Source organism: Pristiophorus japonicus, chromosome 1, assembly GCF_044704955.1.
Source record: "Pristiophorus japonicus isolate sPriJap1 chromosome 1, sPriJap1.hap1, whole genome shotgun sequence".
NCBI lineage: Eukaryota > Metazoa > Chordata > Chondrichthyes > Pristiophoridae > Pristiophorus > Pristiophorus japonicus.
The window spans coordinates 12,611,120-12,626,045 of NC_091977.1; positions in this window are offsets into that span (position 1 = coordinate 12,611,120).

Genomic DNA, 14,926 nt, shown 5'->3' on the forward strand with positions numbered 1-14,926 from the left:
GAAACGATGATCACCCCTGCAGCGCCAACAAGGTGTTAATGGCCTTGCAGTCATCACCCTTGATGGTGGACTCTGAGATATCTGCGGACGTGTAGCTGCAGGTATGTGTGACCTGCCCTGTACGTTACGATTCGAAAACAACATCACTTTGTTCACAGTACTTGTAGCAGCACTTGTGTGCTGAGAGATTTGTTTTGTATTGTCACTGGTGGCAATGAACGCCTGGACTATCGCTATGGCCTTACTCAAGGTTGGGTCTCTACAGTCAAAAGTTTGCGAAGTATGGTTTCGTGGCCAATGCCAAGTACGAAAAAGTCTCCAAGTATGTGCTCCAAATGTCCTTCAAATTCACAATGTCCTGCAAGGCGTCTTAGCTCGGTAACATAACTCGTCACTTCCTGGCCTTCAGACCTTTTGTAAAACCGGTAGCTCGCCATCAGAACGCTTTCCTTCAGTTTCAAATGCTCCCGGACCAGTGTGCACAAATCATCGTACGATTTCTCCGTGGGTTTCGCTGGAGTGAGCAGATTCTTCATGAGACCATACGTTGATGCCCCACAGACAGTGAGGAGGATCGCCCTTCGTTTGGCAGTGCTCTCTTCCCCATTTAGCTTGTTGGCCATGAAGTATTGGTCAAGTCGCTCCAAAAAGGTTTCCCAATCATCTCCCTCCGAAAATTTCTCCAGGATGCCCACTGTTCTCTGCATCTTTGGATTCACTATCTGTATCTCGCCGTCAGTTGTTGTGTATGGAGAAAGAGTCAGACTGAACACTGTGAGCTCAAAGTAAAGTGTGACCTTCGTCTTTTATTGCAGGTCTCCAGAGTGGCTCTCCAACCTGTTAAGCCTCGTTAAATACCTGTGCTCCCAAGTGATTATGGGATCCCTTGGGACTCCAGGGGATGATCCCTCTGGTGGCTGTATAGAGTAAATACAAGTCCACATATACAACACCGTCCACATAAACGTGGGTTTTAAATTCGACTTCGTGACTGTTGTCTCTTCCTCCCTCCCTTTCTGACTGAAAGGGAGCATCTAAGGTACCTGAAGTCAGAATCTTGCACTGACATGGGTCGCCGGGGTACAACATGTTGTGAGCTAGATTAGTGGTCTTGGGTTGGTACTGGACTGCAATGTCCCGTACTTGGAGAAGGAGGGTCCATCGTGCGATTCGTTGGGAACTGACTGAGCCTCCCTTGAGATTTCTGTCCACCAGCATTTTGATGGGTGTGTGGCGCTAAGATAATAAGGGGGCTAAGTCCAATTATGGCGGATAATTTATGAACCGCCCAAAAGACACTGAGAAGATTCTTCTCACAGGGCTGGAAAGTCGCTTCTACTGGTGTTGACACGTGAGGCGTAAGCTACGGGTTGGAGTTTGTTACGCTGGTGCTGTAACAGTACCCCCGAGAGGCCTGTGTTTTCAGCTTAATTCCAAACAGTTTTTTTTAAGCAAAGTCTTAAGTTCAATTTTTCACCATCAGTAGTCCTGCTTAGAAGGGAAAAAAACAGAAACTCCATTGTGGCTTTTTCGTGCCAGCTTAATGGGTTAATTCATCAATCCTGATCCCCTTTCTGTTACTGAGGGAAACATCCATTCAAATTCACAACTTAACATTTTCTTAAAATTTTAAAATGCTCAAAATATTTACATTCAACTCTGCAAAAAGGTGTTGCTTTCTGAAGTCTAGTGCAGAGAGTTATCTTCCTTTTTTCACATTTTAAAAGTTTAACAAACACAACAATGGTACTAATAATCTGTAAAGCAACACCAAACATACCAATGGTATTCATTGCAATCCTTCTGTACTCTACGCATAAAAGCACTCACTCCCTTTTTCTCCACTGCTCACAGATTCTGGAATTGGTCAGAAAATTTTTATTTTAAAATACCAAATATATGTGATTGCCTCATGTCCAGAACTAGAGGTTTTTCACACAATTTAAACCAACCAAAATTTCACCATGGCCATAATGAAAGTTTGGTTTTCACGGTTAATTCACCTCAATAACTCTAAATTAATTCAAACCAATTTCAAACTAACCAGTGCCAGTTGATAAACTACAGACACACAGACAAATAAACATCTACGTGGTTTTTATCTTTATCATTCACACTGAAGCGTCACACAAAATACATTTCATTACTTTTCAAACATCCATAGTAGCAAATTCTCTATTTTCTTAGATTCATAGAAATGCTTCTCTATTTTTTTTCCGTCTCTTAAACAAACAGCTTATTACCTTAAATGCAATGCTTCTCTGAACCACAAATATACATTGCCATGTTTTGCACTTCCTTTTGGATCCCGCAGGGTCCTTCTGCTCACTGTTTCCTGAAACTCTTGCTGTTAGCTTTCAGATTTTTAATACTGCTTTTGCAGCTACTGAGGATCTGCTTCAAATTCACATCCCCCAACTCCGGGTTAAAACTGCTACTGAAGTTTTGAGCCTCGGTGCACTTTTGCCTCATTTTCTCCTCAGTTCGCTTGTTATTTTCTGCCATCGTCATACTAGAGGTCAGATGCAACGTATGGAGTTTTTAAAAATCGTTTTGGAGAGTCTCAATTTGATTGGCTTGTTCTGCCAATTTAAGCCTCAATCCCTCAACTTCGTCTGTCCATTTTCCTACGTCTATCTGAAGTCCTGATTTTTCATGCTCCCATTGGTTTTGTGAAGTTTTGTTAAGGTCTCTCTGCTTAAGTAATTCTACATAACATGCTGCCACTAAGACACATTTAGACTCCCTCTTCTTTTCTTTTTTAGTTTTGTCGAAGAATGAGTCTCCTCCGGGAAATCCGGGGGAACTTATTGTTTCAATCCATCCCCTGACATTTTCGATCAGGGTCTGGTTAAACTGCTCTTCCCATGACTGGGAGGTTCCACCTTTTCCTGTCATTTCTCTACTGTCTTTCTTATTTTAATTTATTTTAACTCAGAACAGTCCCATCTGGGTTGCCAATGTTGCGCAAGCTGCAATTTCGCTAGTCGTGTGATTAGTAGTTTCCTGCGACGGTTCCTGAGTTAAATACCAAATTACACACTAGACAAATGACAGTATCGTTAATGTTCGTTTAATACAGGAAAATTACAAGACTCTACTTATACTCTATAATTCTCCGATACAGGAAAAGTACAAGACTCACCACTTATACTCTATAGTTCCTCAATACAAAAGTACAAGACTCACTACTTATTCTCTATTAAACTCTGCTTAACTCTGCAGAAAGGCGTTCCAAAGAGTGGGTGTTCCTTCCCGCTCAAAATACTCTGTCTGTTCAACTCTGTTTAATTCAACTCTGTTTAACTCAATATACTCTCATAGTTACCCAATATGTCCCAGGTGATCAATCCGGTCCTGACACTGTTCCTTCAAGGGTCGCTCCCTGGTCCCTGCTTCTGTCGAGTGTTAGTCCCGGGATCTTGCTACGGACTGTCCGAACTTGTCTATCTTTATACCTTTTTTGTCCCTCAGTTAACCATATGTGTTGTTACTAATTGCCTGCTTGTTTCTACAAGATACAGAGACAACTTGTATCTTGTAGAAACAAGCTTGTTTCTTGCTTCCAAGAGTTATTACCAAGTGTGGAGTCTTCCTTACCATGTGTGAACCTTATCTTGATCAATTAAGTCTTTTCTTACCACCCCTTGCTGTGGCCACAGCTGGTGCTGTTATGGTAACTCTCTCCTATCCGTTGGTCTTCAATCTGTTATTCATAGCCTGACCTTTTGATTGGTCATTAGCAATTGCCGGAACTTTGTTAATTAGCATTCAGTATTTGCACACTATTTCTTACCCAGGGCGACTCCTTTAAATTTGGCTTTATTATCCTGTCGCTTCCCAGCTGTTTTACGACTTTATCTCATCTCTTATCTCATTGACCCTGAGGTTAATGCCTGTTTGTTTTTGTGCAAGAGAGTTTATTAGTTTTTTAGACCCCAGGTCTGAACTAACTTCTTAATCCTTTCTGATATTTCTACAACTGTCTCGCATTAACAGATGATGGCGGACTCTGGGTCAATTGAGGTCGGACCACAGCAGCCGGCGTGTATGTTCTGCCCTGTACATTTCTGCTCAAAACCGACGTTACTTTATGCACAGTACTGGCCGAAACGTCTTTGTTCTGCGGAATCTGCTTGGTGTTGTCGCTGGTGGACATAATTCCTGGGCTATCGTTATGGCTTGACTCAGATTCGGAGTTTCTACAGTCAACAGTTTGCGAAGGATTGTCTCATGTCCGATGCCCAGTACAAAAAGTCTCTGAGCATTTGTTCTAGGAATCCCTCAAACTCACAATGTCCTGCAAGGCACCTTAGTTCGACGATATAGCTCGCTACTTCCTGGCCCTCCGATCGTTGACACTTGTAGAACCGATATCTCACCATCAAAACGCTTTCCTTAGGATTTAGTTGCTCCCAGACCAGCGCACACAATTCTTCGTAGGATTTCTCTGTTGGTTTTGCCGGGGCCAGGAGATTCTTCATGGGCCATAGGTTGTTGCCCCACAGACAGTTAGGAGGATCGTCCTTCGTTTGGTGGCATTCTCATCCGCTTCTAGTTCGTTGGCCACAAAGTATTGGTCGAGTCTCTCTACGAAGTTGTCCCAGTTGTCCCCTTCTGAGAACTTCTCCAGGATGCTTATTGTCCTTTGCATTTTCGCACGGTTGTTCGTTACCTCGTCGCCAATTGTTACACTCATAATAAATGGTGAGAATGAGTACTGTGTGTAATGAGCAAGTGTGACCTTTAGCTCCTTTATTAAGATTCAGAGTGCAGGTACCTCGTGGGTGACCTGGTTATATACTGTGCTCCCAAGGGATGCTGGGGGATCCCTTTGGACTTCAACAGGTAGGCCCTCTGGTGGTCAGGTGTGATGCAGGTTACAATGGGTTAAATACATAACACATGACATAGCTAGAAAGAGGGATGAGGCCCTGCAGGCAGATGTTAGGGAGCTAGGAAAGAGGTTAAAAAGCAGGACCTCAAAGATAGTAATCTCTGGATTACTCCCGGTACCACGAGCTAGTGGGTATAGAAGAGGAGAGAGCAAATGAATGCGTGGCTGGAAAGATGGGGCAGGAGGGAGGGCTTCAGATTCCTGGGGCATTGGGACCGGTTCTGGGGAAGGTGGGACCTGTACCGGCCGGACGGGTTGCACCTCAACAGAGCCGGTACCAATGTCCTCATGGGGGGGTTGCTAGTGCTGTTGGGGAGGGTTTAAACTAATTTGGCAGGTGGATGGGCAACAGGATGTAGCATTAGAAAAGAGAAACAAGGTGCACAAAGGATGGGGCGAGACAGATGGCACTAGAATAAGAAATAGTAAGGTATTAGGTGGGGTCAGACTAAGAGAGATTACAACAAGGTCTAAGATAGGTTTACACTGTGTGTATGTAAACACACAAAGTATGGTGAATAACGCTGGTGATCTGCAGGTGCAAATAGCCACATGGGAATATGATGTTGTGGCAATCACGGACACCAGGCTCAATAAAGGGCAGGATTGGGCTTTAAATCTGCATGGATAGAAGCTGTTCAGGAAAGATCGGGAAGGAAAGAAAGGAGGTGGGGTAGCAGTATTGGTTAAGGAGAATGTCACAGTGCTGGAGAGTCCTGGAGGGGTCAAGGACAGAAACTATTTGATTAGAGTTGAGAAACAATAGAGGAGCCATTACACGATTAGGTGTATTCTATTGGCCACCAACTAGTGGGAAAGATATGCAGGAGCAAATTTGGTAAGAAATTACAGAGAGCTGCAAGAACTATAGAGTAGAAATAATGGAGGACTCCAACTATCCTAATATTGACTGGGATTGTAATAGTGTAAAGGGCAAAGAGGGGGAAGAATTTCTGAAATGTGTTCAGGCGACCTTTCTTGATCAGTAATTTTCTGGCCCAATAAGGAAGGGGGCATTGCTGGATCTGGTTCTGTGAAATGAGATAGGTCAAGTAGATCAAGTGTCAGTACGGGAACATTTAGGGAACAGTGATCCTGGTATCTTAAGGCTTAGGCTAGCTATGGAAAAGGATAGGGAGAAATCTGGAGTAAAAATATTGGAGGAAGACAAATTTCAGTTGAGAATGGATCTGGCCTGTGTAAATTGGAATCAAAGATTGGCAGGCAAAACTGTAATCGAACCTTTAAAGAGGAGATGGTTCGGGTACAGTTGAGGTACATTCCCACGAGGGGGAAAGGTAGGGCAACTAAAGTCAGACCTCCCTGGATGATGAAAAAGATAAAGAGTAAGATGAAGAAGAAAAAGAACAGGTATGACAGATGTCAGGTTGAAACTCAGGCTGAATATATAAAGTTCAGAGGGGAAGTGAAAAAGAAAATAAGAGAGGCAGAGAGAATATGAGAATAGATTGGTAGCTAACATAAAAGGGAATTCAAAAGTCTTCAATAGGCATATAAATAGTAAACAGATAGTAAGAGAAGTGATGGGGCTGATTCGAGACCAAAATGGAGACCTTCACTTAGAGGCAGAGGGAATGGCCGTGGTACTAAATAAGTACTTTGCATCTGTCTTCAGCAAGGAAGAAGATGCTGCCAAAGTCATAAATAAAAAGGAGGCAGTTGAGCTACTGGATAGGATAAAAATTGATAAAGAGGAGGTACTAGAAAGGCTGCTTGTACTTGAAGTTGATAAGTCACCAGGACCGGATGGGATGCATCCTAGGATGCTGAGGGAAGTTAAGGAGGAAATCGCTGAGGTACTGGCCATAATCTTCCAATCCTACTTAGATACGGGGTAGTGCCAGAGGACTGGAGAATTGAAAATGTTACCCCTTGTTTAAAAAAGGGTGTAAGGATAAACCCAGCAGCTACAGGCCAGTCAGTTTCACCTCGGTAGTTGGGAAGCTTTTAGAAACAATGATCAGGGACAAAGTTAACAGTCACTTGGACAAGTGTGGATTAATTAAGGAAAGCCAGCACGGATTTGTTAAAGGCATATCGTGTTTAACTAACTTAATTGAGTTTTTTGATGAGGTAACAGGGAGGATTGATGAGGTTTACATGGACTTCCAAAAGGTGTTCGATAAAGTGCCACATAATAGGCTTACCAGAAAAATTAAAGCCAATGGAGTGGAACTTGCTGAATTGCTGTTGCAGAGAGCCAGCACGGGCTCGAAGGGCCAAATGGCCTCCTTCTGTGCTGTAACCATTCTATGATTCTATGAAAGAAGTACAAGTAAATCACTGTTTCTCCTGGAAGGAGATTTTGGGGCCCTGGATTGTGGGAAGGGAGGAGGTAAAAGGGCAGGTACTGCATCTCCTGCGCTTGCATGGGAATTTGTTTTGGGTAGGGGTGGGGCTATTGGGGGTGAATGAGGAGTGATCCGGGTGTCGTGGAGGGAATGGTCCCTTCAGAATGCTGAAAGGGGACGGGAGGGAAAGATGTGGGATCACGCTGGAGGTGGTGGAAATGGCGAAGGATGATCCGTTGAACGTGAAGGCCTGTGGGGTGGAAGGTGAGGACAGAAGGATGAGATGCTAGGGAATCCTATCATGGTGCTGGGAGGCAGCAGAAGGGGTGAGAGCAGAAGTGCGGAAATGGAACAGGCACGGTCGAGGGCCATGTCAACATGGGTGGAGGGAATCCTTAATTGAGGAAAAAGGAAGACGTGTCGGAGAACTGTATGTGGCATCGTCAGAACAGATGCGATGGAGACGGAGAAACTGAGAGAATGGAATAGAGTCCTTACAGGAAGTGGGGTGGAAGGAACTGCAGCTGTGGGATGCATTATAGTGGATATTTGTTGATAGCCTACCTCAAAACTTCCACCAAGCTCATGGTCTACAGGGCTGCAGTAATACGCGCCCTCCTGTATGGTTCAGAGATATGGACCATGTACAGTAGACACCTCAAGTCGCTGGAGAAGTACCACCAACGATGCCTCCGCAAGATCCTACAAAGCCCCTGGGAGGACAGACGCACCAACATTAGCGTCCTCGACCAGGTCAACATCCCCAGCATTGAAGCACTGACCACACTTGATCAGCTCCGCTAGGCAGCTCACATAGTTCACTGGCCAGACACGAGACTCCCAAAGCAAGCACTCTACTCGAACTCCTTCACGGCAAACGCGCCAAAGGTGGGCAGAGGAAACATTACAGGGACACACTGAAAGCCTCCTTGATAAAGTGCAACATTCCCACTGACACCTGGAGTCCCTGGCCAAAGACTGCCCTAAGTGGAGGAAGTGCATCCGGGAGGGCGCTGAGCTCCTCTAGCCTCATCGCTGAGAGCATGCAGAAATCAACGCAGGCAGCGGAAAGAGTGTGTGGCAAACCAGTCCCACCAACCCCTCCCCCACCTGTGACAGAGACTGTATTGGACTGTTCAGCCACTTGGATTGCGAAAAAGCAAGTGTTTCCATGATTAATGAGTGAGATTTGAAATCTACAGCAATGACTCACACGCAAGTAACTTTTAAAAGGTCATTTGCAGGATGTGGGCATCGCTGACAAGGCTGACATTTATTGCCCATCCTCATTTACTCCAAGAAGGTGTTGCTAATCCATCTGCTTGAAGCAGTGAGTACCAGTTTGATACAACGGGATGGCTTTCTAGGGTACTTCACAGGCCAGTAAAAAGTCAACCACTTCAGTGTGGGATTTGTTGACTCTTAACCAGGATTTTAAAAAAAATCTATATTTTTTAATTCATTCATGGGATGTGGTCATCACTGGCAAGGCCAGCATTTATTGCTCATCCCTAATAGCCCTCGAGAAGGTGGCAGTGAGCCGCTGCCTTGAACCGCTGCAGTCCGTGTGGTGAAGGTGCTCCCACAGTGCTGTTCGGGAGAGATTTCCAGGATTTTGACCCAGCAACGATGAAGGAACGGCGATATACTTCCAAGTCAGGATGATATGTAACTTGGAGGGGAACGTGGAGGTGATGGTATTCCCACGCTTCTGCTGCTCTTGTTCTTCTAAGTGGTAGAGGTCGCGGGTTTGGGAGGTGCTGCCGAAGAAACCTTGGCGAGTTGCTGCAGTGCATCCTGTAGATGGTACACACTGCAGCCACGGTGCGCCGGTGGTGGAGGGAGTGAATGTTGAAGGTGGTGGATGGGGGGCCAATCAAACGGGTTGCTTTGTCCTGGATGGTGTCGAGCTTCTTGAGTGTTGTTGGAGCTGCACTCATCCAGGCAAATGGAGAGTGTTCTATTACACTCCTGGCTTGTGCCTTCTAGATGGTGGAAAGGCTTTGTGGAGTCAGGAGGTGAGACACTTGCTGCAGAATACCCAGCCTCTGATCCGCTCTTGTTGCCACAGCATTTATGTGGCTGGTCCAGTTGAGTTTCTGGTCAATGGTGATGCCAAGAATGTTGATGGTGGGGGATTCGGCGATGGTAATGCCATTGACTGTCAAGGGGCGGTGATTAGACTCTCGCTTGTTGGAGATAGTCATTGCCTGGAACTTATGTTATTTGCCACTTATCAGCCCAAGCCTGAATGTCATCCAGGTCTTGCTGCATGTGGGCATGGACTGCTCCATGATCTGAGGAGTTGCGGATGGTTGAACACTGTTCAGTCATCAGTAAACATCCCCACTTCTGACCTTATGATGGAGGGAAGATCATTAATGAAGCAGCTGAAGATGGTTGGGCCGAGGACATTGCCCTGAGGAACTCCTGCAGCAATGTCCTGGGGCTGAGATGATTGACTTCCAACCATCACAACCATCCTCCTTTGTGCTAGGTATGACTCCAGCCAGTGAAGAGTGTTCCCCTTGATTCCCATTGACTTTAGCTTTATTAGGGCTCCTTGATGCCACATTTGGTCAAATGCTGCCTTGATATCAACGATGGCACAGGGCATGATGGATTGTGGTCTTTTTTTAATCAAGCAATTCCTATATTTTTCTATCTTCTGATTCATTGCCCTGAGTTTGATACAATGATTCCATCACAACCACTTGTGTTTTTAATTCATTCTGTGGATGTGGGTGTCACCTTTATAAAACACAGTTTATGCCCAGCTGGAGTATGGAGTCCAATTCCGGAGACTTTAGGAAGGATATCAAGGCCTTGGAGAGGATGCGGAGGAGATTTACCAGAATGGTACCAGGGATGAGGGACTTCAGTTTATGTGGTGAAACTAGAGAAGCTGATTTTGTTCTCCTTAGAATAGAGAATGTTATGGGGAGAATTAGTAGAGGTGTTCAAAATTCAGAAGGGTTTTGATAGAATAAATAGGAAAAAGGGTTTTAGTGCATTAAAGTCGCTATATAAATGAAAGTTGTTGTTGTCTGCCTGCACTTCCGACAAAGGTAACCTCACAGTGCACAGGGGACATATATATCGGATGAACTGTATTTAATGTACTGTGCTACTATATAATATACATTCTTTAAAACCCTTCTCTATCTCAGCTGATGAGAACAATAACCGGCCAGTGACTGGGAAGAAGGGAGATTCTGCCACACTGCCCTGCACATTCAGTACTCCTGGCTGGTATCCGAGCTCCATCATTGTCCTCTGGATGAAGGAGATTCCATGCGAAGAGTCTGCTGTTTTTACTCTCACACGTTCCCTCGCCGCTGCTTCTCACTATACTGACTCACTTACTGTAAATCAAGGAGATCGTTATGAGCTGATCGGAAACCTAACCAAAGGAGACGCCGCCATAAGGATGAGGGACCTGGGGCTGAACGACACCAGCGACTACTTCTGTCACATACATGTCGAGAATGGGAGAGGAGAAAAGATGACTCAGAATGTGATGAGACTACAGGTTGTCGGGAATGATATGGTGAAAGTGATAAAAACATGTTGAACAAAGACAAGAGCAAATTCACTCCCAGTGAGGAGCTGAGGCCTGAGAAACGTCTAACAGCTTTGGAGACTGTTTAGGCAGCCCAATTTTTAGGCTGATACGTTGTTCAGATCCACAGACACACTCAGGCTAATTCCATCCGCCTCCTCCATTAACATCAATCCCATGTCCCTTTACAATCAGGAGCCAGTCCATTTCCTCTCTGAGTATTTCAATCCAATCTACTTCTGGTGGCTGTCACCTCTTTGTGCTCACATGTTTCTCAGTGCCACGTAATGGGTTTTGTCGCCACGGACCGTTTATTAAAGATGAATTCGATGAAGTTAACTCATTGTCTCTTTCCTCCCCCAGCCCCGGCCACCATCCTGGAGCTGTCGGTTGTGTCCGATAATATAACTGGAGACACCATCGTGTGCAAGGTTGAATGGGAGCCACCTGCAAACATCACGTGGATCGGCCCTGAAAACAGAGCACTGCCCGTGGACAGCAGTAGCACGACAGTCACACGAGAGCTGGACAAACATCACACTGTGGGAGAGATTAACCCAACGCTGAGAGGGGACTACAGCTGTGTGGCTGTAAATGAACATGGGACAGACATCCGTCAGATCCACTTACCCGCTGATGACAAGTACAAGTTGAACATCGCCCTCTACATTGGGTCCGGCATTTTAATTATCTTCTTTCTTTTAATTGGTTTTGCTATCTGGAGGTTGAAGAGAGGTAAGCTTCACAATGAAACCCCTACTGGTGTGGGACATCATGGTAATACTGTGGCATCTTCTCGATTACACAGGAACAGGAAGAGGCCATTCAGCCCCTCGAGCTTGTTCCTCCATTGCGAGATCATGGTTGAGAAGTGACTTAGCAAAAGTGGACTGGAAACAGCTACTTGAAGGTAAATCAGTGTCAGGGCAGTGGGAGGCATTGAAGAGGGAGATACATGGAGTTCAGGGTAAACATGTTCCCACAAAGAAAAAGGGTAGAACTGCCAAATTTAGAGCCCTCTGGATGACAAGGTGCATACAGGCTAAGATAAAGCAAAAAAGTGAATCTGATATCAGATATCGTGAGCTGAATACTGCAGAAAGTTGAGAAGAGTATAGAAAGTGTAAGGGTGAAATTAAGAAGGAAATTAAGAAATCAAAGAGAGGACATGAAAAAATACTGGCAAATAGAATCAAAGAAAACCCAAAGATGTGTTATAATTACATAAAGAGCAAGAGGATAACTAATGCAAGAGTGGGGCCTATTAGGGATCAAAATGGTGATCTATGTGTGGAGGTGGAGGATCTGGGTAAGGTACTTAATGAATACTTTGTGGCTGTCTTCACAAAAGAGAGAAACGGTGCAGACATTGCAATCAGGTAGATGGAATGTGAAATATTAGATGAAATAAACATAGTGAGAGAGGAAGTCTTAAGGGTTTAGCAGCTTTGAAAGTGGATAAATCCCCAGGCCTGGTTGAAATGTGTACCAGACTGTTAAGAGAAGCAGAAGAGGAAATAGCAGAGGCTCTGACCATCATTTTCCAATCCTCTCTGCTACAGGTGTGGTGCCGGAGGACTGGAGGACTGCTAACGCTGCACCATTGTTTTAAAAGGGAGAAATGGGTAGGTCAAGCAATCACAGGCCAGTCAGCCCAACCTCGCTGATGGGAAAATTATTGGAAAAAATTCTGAGGAACAGGATAAAGCTTCATTTAGAAAAACACAAATTAATCAAAGACAGTCAGCATGGATTTATTAAGGGAAGGTCGTGTCTGGATTTAATTTTTTGAGGAGGTAACAAGGAGGTTCAGTGAGGGTAGTGTGTTTGATGTAGTCTATATGGATTTTAGTAGGGCTTTTGATAAGGTCCCACAGGTAAAGTGGCTAGTTGGATCCAAAATTGGCTCAGAGGCAGGAAGCAAAGGGTAATGGTCAATGGGTGTTTTTGTGACTGGTGTTCCGCAGAGCTCAGTACTAGATCCCTTGCTTTTCGTGGTCAGTATCAATGATTTAGATTTGAATGTAGGGGGTATGATTTAGAAGTTTGCAAATGATACAAAAATTAGCCGTGTGGTTGATAATGAAGAAGAAAGCTGTAGATTGCAGGAAGATATCAATGGACTGGACAGGTGGGCAGAACAGTGACACATGGAATTCCATTCGGAGAAGTGTGAGGTAATGCATTTGTGGAGGGCTAACAAGACAAGGAAATATACAATAAATGGATCAAAGGGACCTTGGAGTGCATGTCTACAGATCCCTGAAGGTAGCAGGCTAGGTAGATAAGATGGTTAAGAAGGCATACGGGATACTTACCTTTATTAGCCGAGGCATAGAATACAAGAGCAGGGGGGGTTATGTTTGAATTGTATAAAACATTAGTTAGACCACAGCTAGAATATTGCTGCAGTTCTGGTTATCACATTACAGGAAAGATGTGATTGCACTGGAAAGGGTACAGAGTGAAATGTCTTCACCCAGAGGGTGGCGGGGGTCTGGAACTCACTGCGTGAAAGGGTGGTAGAGGCAGAAACCTGAACCACTATGATTCTATAACGCCCCAATCTAAATGGCGGCGGGCAGAATGCCGGTGGGAACGGGGCTACACTCCAATCTTGATCAGTCTACCACTCTGTTCCTACCCTAAAACAGGGAAGGAAATCAATTCTGATCTTTTCCAAGACAACAAAAACATGGAACTTATTGTCTACCTGAGTCGTTCCTTCTTACAATCTACAGGCTTTTAAAGAAATAACTTATATTTTTGTAGCACCTTTCACAAACTCAGGATGTCTCAAATACCATAAATTACTTTTGAAGTGTAGTCACTGGTGTAATGTAGGAAACACAGCAGCCAATTTTGTGCACAGCAAGGTGCCACAAACCGCAATGTGATATTGACCAGAAAAATCAGTTTTAGTTTGAGAAATATATATTGGCGAGGACACCAGGGATAACTCCCCTGCTCTTCTTCAAAATAGTGGCCATGGGATCTGTTACATTTGCCTGAGTGAGCAGAATCGACCTGGGTTTAACGTCTCATCCGAAAGACGGTGCAGAACACCCTCAGTACTGCACTAGAGATGTCGGTATGGATCATGTGCTCAAATCTGTGGAGTGGGACGTGAACCCATGATCTTTGGACATTGAGGTGAGAGTGCTACCAGCTGAGCCAAGGCTAAGTCTCAAAGCTCAAATGCTAAGGGTTTTGCGAGAATTTTTAAAAGTTTGGCAACCCCCCAATCATCACTTTGTGATCAGCTCATTTTCTCCTCTACTTTTTCAGTCTCAAAGTGCTTTGAGATGGGGTCCTGTACGTTGGTCCCTTCATCTATGTTACTCCATTTAAAAAATCCATGTTCCATATTTTCTTACATTTCTTTGTCTTTGACAGATCCACAAGAACTTGGAAGCGATGCTGTTTACAGTGTTGTTAATTATTCAGTTGTCACAGCAAGCAGAGACAGGTAACTACTAGCAACTACAACACAGAAAACAGAGCATCGTGTTTAAGGATCAGTGCTGGGACCACTGTTGAACACAAGTTACAGAAACAATTTGGATTCTGGGGGGTTGTTCAGAGGGACATTAGCTTGGATGATGTGGAATCTATATGGGTAGAGATGAGAAACACCAAAGGGCAGAAAATGCTAGTGGGAGTTATGTACAGACCACCAAACAGCAGTAGTGAGGTTGGGGATGGCATCAAACAAGAAATTAGGGATGCATGCAATAAGGGTACAGCAGTTATCATGGGTGACTTTAATCTACATATTGATTGAGCGAACCAAACTGGTAGCAATACCTGTGGAGGAGGATTTCCTGGAGTGTATAAGGGATGGTTTTCTAGACCAATATGTCAGGGAACCAACGAGAGAGCAGGCCATCCTCGACTGGGTCTTGTGTAATGAGAGAGGGTTAATTAGCAATCTGGTCATGCGAGGCCCCTTGGGGAAGAGTAACCATAATATGGTAGAATTCTTCATTAAGATGGAGAATGACACAGTTAATTCAGAGAACTAGGGTCCTGAACTTAAAGAAAGGAAACTTCGATGGTATGAGACGTGAATTGGCTAGGATAGACTGGAGAATGATACTTAAAGGGTTGATGGTGGATAGGCAATGGCAGACATTTAAATATCACATGGATGAA